This window comes from Anas acuta, chromosome 7, assembly GCF_963932015.1.
Source record: "Anas acuta chromosome 7, bAnaAcu1.1, whole genome shotgun sequence".
Lineage (NCBI taxonomy): Eukaryota > Metazoa > Chordata > Aves > Anseriformes > Anatidae > Anas > Anas acuta.
In genome coordinates this window covers 29,684,460-29,690,696 of record NC_088985.1, presented here as the reverse complement: position 1 = coordinate 29,690,696, position 6,237 = coordinate 29,684,460, and positions in this window count along the sequence as shown.

Here is a 6,237-nt window from a genome sequence, read left to right as displayed (position 1 = left end):
AAGGATGTTAAATTCTCATGTGCCTCCCTGAAGCGCAGAGAGGTGCCAGCATTAAAAACAACTAAGAGAACAAGTCAACTCGCTGCAGCAATTTCTCTCATCCCCTGCTGAACAGCAGAGATGGCTATAAACAGCATTTGTACACCCAAAGTGATCATTTGTCCTAACACAAGCTCTGTTGAAATAAACCTGGAATCAGTCCCATGGGAATTACTCCCTCCTCCGAGAGGCAGGGAGGTCTCGGTGACCTTTCTTCTAGCAAGGGACAGCTCGTCTCCTCAGCTCGCCCTTCGTGAGCTCTGCTGGGCACTGCTGGCCTGGGGCAGAGCTGAAGATCTGAAGATTAAATACAAGGAAACTCTCATAACTGGCAGCACGGCTTTGCCACAGTCCTCATGCCACATCCCTAAAGCAGTTGTCTTCCCACCAGCTTGCCACCACTCAGGTAAGTTCCCCTTTAACTCACCCCAACACACCCTGGACCTGTAGCACAGGTCCAGGTCTTCTGCTGACAACTTCTGTGCCCATTGCAAAGGCTACAAAGAAATTTTTAGAGCTGGTTAATGCACACAGAGCTCTGTGTAGCAGTAAAGCATCACAGGAGGGTGGTACGAAGCCCCTTCACTCCCTTATACACATATCCCAATTAAAGATTAGAAAAGAGGGCTGTGAATGCATGGTTGCGGGAAAAGTGTTTGCATTCATCCACTTACATCGTGCACATTCAACAGAGAAGTTTGTTCTCACCTCTAGTTACCTGATACCCAAAGTATCTGTTTTCCTCTCATATGTGACAGAGAATGCTTTCTTTTCCCTTCACAGACTGTTTAATTGTAGCTGGCTTCACCTGCTGTCAGTTACGGTTCCTCACACATAACCAGCGTGCAGGCATGTAGCTTGATCCTTTCAGTCCCCACAAGCTTTTGGCAGTTTGTCCCCAACAGCATCTATTGCTGAATCTTCTCATCGTGTTGGATGACTTCTGCTCTCAAAAGGCATAGACCTGAAGCAACTTCAACATGAATTTTCACTCACCTTTCTGAGCATTTAATAGGTGAGAAATCATTACCACAGGCTGTAATTTCAGCCAAGGGTGGGATTCAGAGGCTGCCTGGACCTTCCCATGGATAAACACCATCACCTCTGGTTATACCAGTCCTGTACAATCCCAAGATGTTAGAGGGAAAATTGCAAGCTCTAGTGTCACCTCAGACTGTACCGATGATGACCCAGACAGTAACTTTGTCTAAGACATATCATCATCTCATTGCTTTTGAGTTTCTTGCACTTTTTTCTTACAGTTTGTAACAGGCATGGCTTAAGACCATGAGCAGTTACCCGTTATCCAAACGTGCAGTTCCCACTTCTGTCATTTCCCTGTGGGTAAGCAGTCACTCTTGCAACCCTTAATACAGCAGAGCTTGCTTTTGCTGCTCATCATCTCACAGCTTCCCTTGCTCAGTCACCCTTTCACCCTTGCTGCTCATCATCCCACTTTTCAAGCTAGCCAGAATGACCTGTCATGTTTTTAGCTGCATCTCTTTGGTGAAAGCCGTGTGGGTATTGTCACGATCTCTTCCTAAACACTGCCAGCTGACCGGGATTTCTCAGATATCTAGCACTGCCATGGTTGCTTTGCACCCCAGGGGAAGGAACCTTGTGGAAAGAAGTGACCTTGTAATTAAAGATTGTATCATAACGTAAACAAGAAAGAGAAAGAAATATGATCTGCAGAAATTATTCAAATTCTTGCATTTGCTGAACCTGAAGCCTCTGATTTTCCTATCAAAGTATATTTCCCATGCAGTCAGTCAGTCAGATGACACTGATAGGCAATAGGAATAAAACAAGTTTGTCTGTTTCCCATTCTTTGTGACTTTCTTTAATGCCTTGAGAATGACATTGGATCCACACTGTTCAAAAGCCAGAATGTCTGACTTGAGCAGATAGGTGGCAAATGGTATCTATTTGATGTGATACATGCTTCCCCAGGCTCTGACTAAGCCTGTGGAAGAAGAAAGCCTGTGAGGCTGAGGTTGCACAGGCTGGAGGGCTAGAGCAGCTCGAGAGCAGAGGAAGAACCAACCTCCCCCGGCATGAGACTCGTGAATTTAGTCCTTTTAAGATTGTGAATGTATTTACAGCATATTTACAGTGAAGGCTTCTTGCAGCATCACTCCTTGTAATAACCTACTGCCCTCTTCCACGGGACTGGCAAAGGATTCCCTTCGCAGCCTGGGGTAACTGCACGGTGAGCTTGACCTTGCTGGAAGCAGAAGTTTTTCCTAGTAAATTCTGTGTTGCTGAAAGATTAGTACCAAGCCAGACTGGTGGGTGTTAAGCTGTGCTATTTAAGGTTCTAAGCTGTGCTATTTAAGGTTCCAGTTGAAAGAAACACACAAATACACATGTATTACTTTATACACAAAAAACTCTCGGAACAAAGAGCCAAATTGCCCTCTTTTCCATTGTAAAACTTGGGTAGTCCAAGATGCCAGGATTCCACAGGAACTTGCTTATGGGTGACTGCTTTTTGATTTCATTGCTGCACCATGAAAAAAAATGCAGTCCTGGGAACATTAATAATATCTAGATGAGAGAACTGAATACAGAACTGTGGGCTCCATTCCCACCCCTGCCTATATTTCCGGGGTCACCTGGAGCAGTAAATTAATTCCTCTGTGCCTTAATTCTCCTTGAAGGAGAAAGATAACAATCCTTGCCTGACAAGGACCAGAGAATAACTAGGAAGTGTTCAGATGCTTACAGCAGAAGGACTAACTAATGGCTTGGAAAAAAAAAGAAGTGTTCACAGAACCTTAAAGAAGCAAGCTCAGCTGTAGCCCTCAGAAAGGCCATCTGCAGAGAATCCCATTATGATTCAAATACCTGCTTAAATACCACAGAAAGCTTCAATCTCTGGTTCACTCCCCTTCTTGTCTTGGAAGGAAAAGACAGGATTCTTATCTTTGATGACTCTGCCATGCATCTAGGTTATTGTCTAGATCTTTTCAACATATGTGCCTGTGATGCTATTTTCATCCACAGGAATTTTTTTTACCTGAAGGAAAAAATACTTTATAGTTGTACAAAAGCAAGCCACCTATGGCTGGAAGATACATGACAGGAATCACTTTATTAATATGAGAACCAGATATTTCACTAGGATTCTAATATTTCAGTCCCCAACAAGAAACGTGCTGTCTTTAAGAGACAGTCTACAGAAAATTTGTTTTTCAGTCCTCACCCAGCATTGTGTCTAACCAGCTGCACATATGAAAATTCTTCAAAGGGCAACATATATTTTCTTTTGGTACCTGGGAAACATTTAGCTTCTTAGCGTTAGAGGCATGGAGAAAAGATCACACAGCAATTAGCTTATTGGTTAAAACTCAACACCACAGAATCACAGAATCACAGAATTTCTAGGTTGGAAGAGACCTCAAGATCATCGAGTCCAACCTCTGACCTAACACTAACAGTCCCCACTAAACCATATCCCTAAGCTCTACATCTAAACGTCTTTTGAAGACTTCCAGGGATGGTGACTCCACCACCTCCCTGGGCAGCCCGTTCCAGTGCCTAACAACCCTTTCAGTAAAGAAATTCTTCCTAACATCTAACCTAAAACTCCCCTGGCGTAACTTTAGCCCGTTCCCCCTCGTCCTGTCACCAGGCACATGGGAGAACAGGCCAACCCCCACCTCGCTACAGCCTCCTTTAATGTACTTATACAGAGCAATAAGGTCACCCCTGAGCCTCCTCTTCTCTAGGCTGAACAAGCCCAGCTCCTTCAGCCGCTCCTCATAGGACTTGCTCTCCAGGCCCCTCACCAGCTTCGTCGCCCTTCTTTGGACCCGCTCAAGCACCTCGATGTCCTTCTTGTAGCGAGGGGCCCAAAACTGAACACAGTACTCGAGGTGCGGCCTCACCAGAGCTGAGTACAGGGGGACGATCACCTCCCTAGCCCTGCTGGTCACACTGTTTCTGATACAAGCCAGGATGCCGTTGGCCTTCTTGGCCACCTGAGCACACTGCTGGCTCATATTCAACCTCCTTAATGTTTGATACAATTTCTTGCTTGTTGCTGTGAAGTTTTGGAAGTAGAAAAAAATAATTCCAGAATCACTACCTACTGTAAATGGGCACATAAAAAGTATTTCAGAAGCTTCTTATGTGTGTGATGCTGTATTTCCTGGATGAGGACTATATGTACAGCACTGAAGATGATCTATAAGAAGAAACAGAGCCTGAAGAGATCTGAAGATACAACGCAGAAAGCTTTGGATGAACAGAAATGTATGTATCAAAGCAACTGGCTTGGAACAGAGTCCCATGCTGAACAACTCTTTTATCTGCTTGACTGGCCCTGGGGATGTAATCATGCCGTAGTTGTACTGACACTGGCAGCGAACAGAGAAAGGTTTTACATTCTTTTTCCTTTACTGGGAAGGGTTACCATGTAAAAATATGGTAAAGGTTAAGACTGGAGGCAGAAAAGAACAAGACAAATCTTGAAATATTCAAAACATTTTCCTATTAAAATTAAGAAATGTGTCATAATTTGAAAACGAAAGAAGCGACCCTCAACTGGTCCAGTGACTGATTGAAAGGGGCAAAGAACTGCAAGGATACCTATGTCTTTCCTTCAATATTTTCAAAATACAATATAAAACTTCACCCATATCTTCAATGTTTGTTAATGTAAAAGAACATACATACTGCTGAGAGCTATCTTGCTACTTTCATTCATATGGTTGAAGTTGGAAGGGAACTCTGGAGATCCTCCTGTCCAAATCCCTGTTCAAGCAGAGCTGTCCAGGATCACATCCAGTGGATCACGTCCACTTCAATTCCCATGTAAATAGCTACTCTGGGGATCAGCACTGGGAGACGGGTTTGCATCCTGTTTCTCACTTGTTCTCTGTGGTCCATTTGTATATGAAATTCACTGAGATAACCAGATGTTCTAGATCAGAAGGAACGATTATGACAGCACAAGTGAATGAAGTTCTTGGGCAGGAAAGATAACACAAACCAGCACATAAAGCCATTACCTTTGAATTTTCAGCATATAAAGCAGAGCATGCTAACCCTCAGATAATTTGTTAATTTGTTCTTATAAAAGCACACAGTACGTTTTATACTGCGTCAGCAAGCCCAGCATGCTCCATTTACAGCATCAAAGGGACGTGAACTTGAACCTCAGCTGAAAGAGAGACCATTTGAGATAGTGCCCCAAGATTAAGCTATGTTTTGAAATAGAGTTCAACGTAAGCCTTCTGTCCTCTGTGGAGTAAGTTATCACCAGTTCTGCAAACAGCAAAGAATATCGTACATTTCTCAGAGTAAAAGGGATCCTGCATACTGAGAGTCCAGCCAAAATCAGAACAATCTCAGTGTATATCTTGTTTATTTTAGTTACATATCTTGAGCAAATGAAGTAATCACTTTTGCAGTGGGCAAAAGGACAATGTTTATAAAGGTTCAGGCAACCAAGCATTTATGAGTTTAGTGTAGAGGCATACATCTTTCTGAGACAATGAATATACAAGAGATTGAGTATTTTTTTTTAATTTCAAACAGGAGAAAATCTGAAGGGGCTGAAGAGCAATTACATTTCAGCTACTGTGAAAAGGATGGGTGTCTTTCATACCTGTTGCACATGAAGGCACAAAATTTAGGATGTTGTATCTTCCACAGACCAGAAAAGGCAGATAACAACCATGTCTGTGTTCTACATGGGTGCAGATGAGGTGCTTCCTTAGATGTCTAAATTAATTGATGTTGAATATAAAGTCATACTGGCTGCACTGGCAGGTGTGGCCACTTGTTTTGCACCTGTGAAGTGGGCTACAAAAGATTGGACATACCTCCTGGCATTGCTGTCAAAACAAAGGAGCCAGTCTGACTAACAGCCTGAAGTAAAATATTTTACTAAATTTAAACACACACGTTATTTGGTATTCTGTCTCCTCTGCCTTTGTCCATGTGCAGAGGTATGACCAATATGCCTGGTGACTCACACCAAGAGACAAGAATAGCATCAATGAATTACTTGAGTGTTTACAGCAGGACTTGCCAGAAAGGTGCCTTGCTCACAGCTTTAGATAAAGCTCTAACTGCAGTTTGTCATAGAAAGTTCAATTGCTCTGAAACATGAAAAACTGTGGCTTTGTTAAGCTCTTCTCAGCTAAAAGTTGCTATTGCTGTGTCTTATGTTAGCTGAACTTCCAC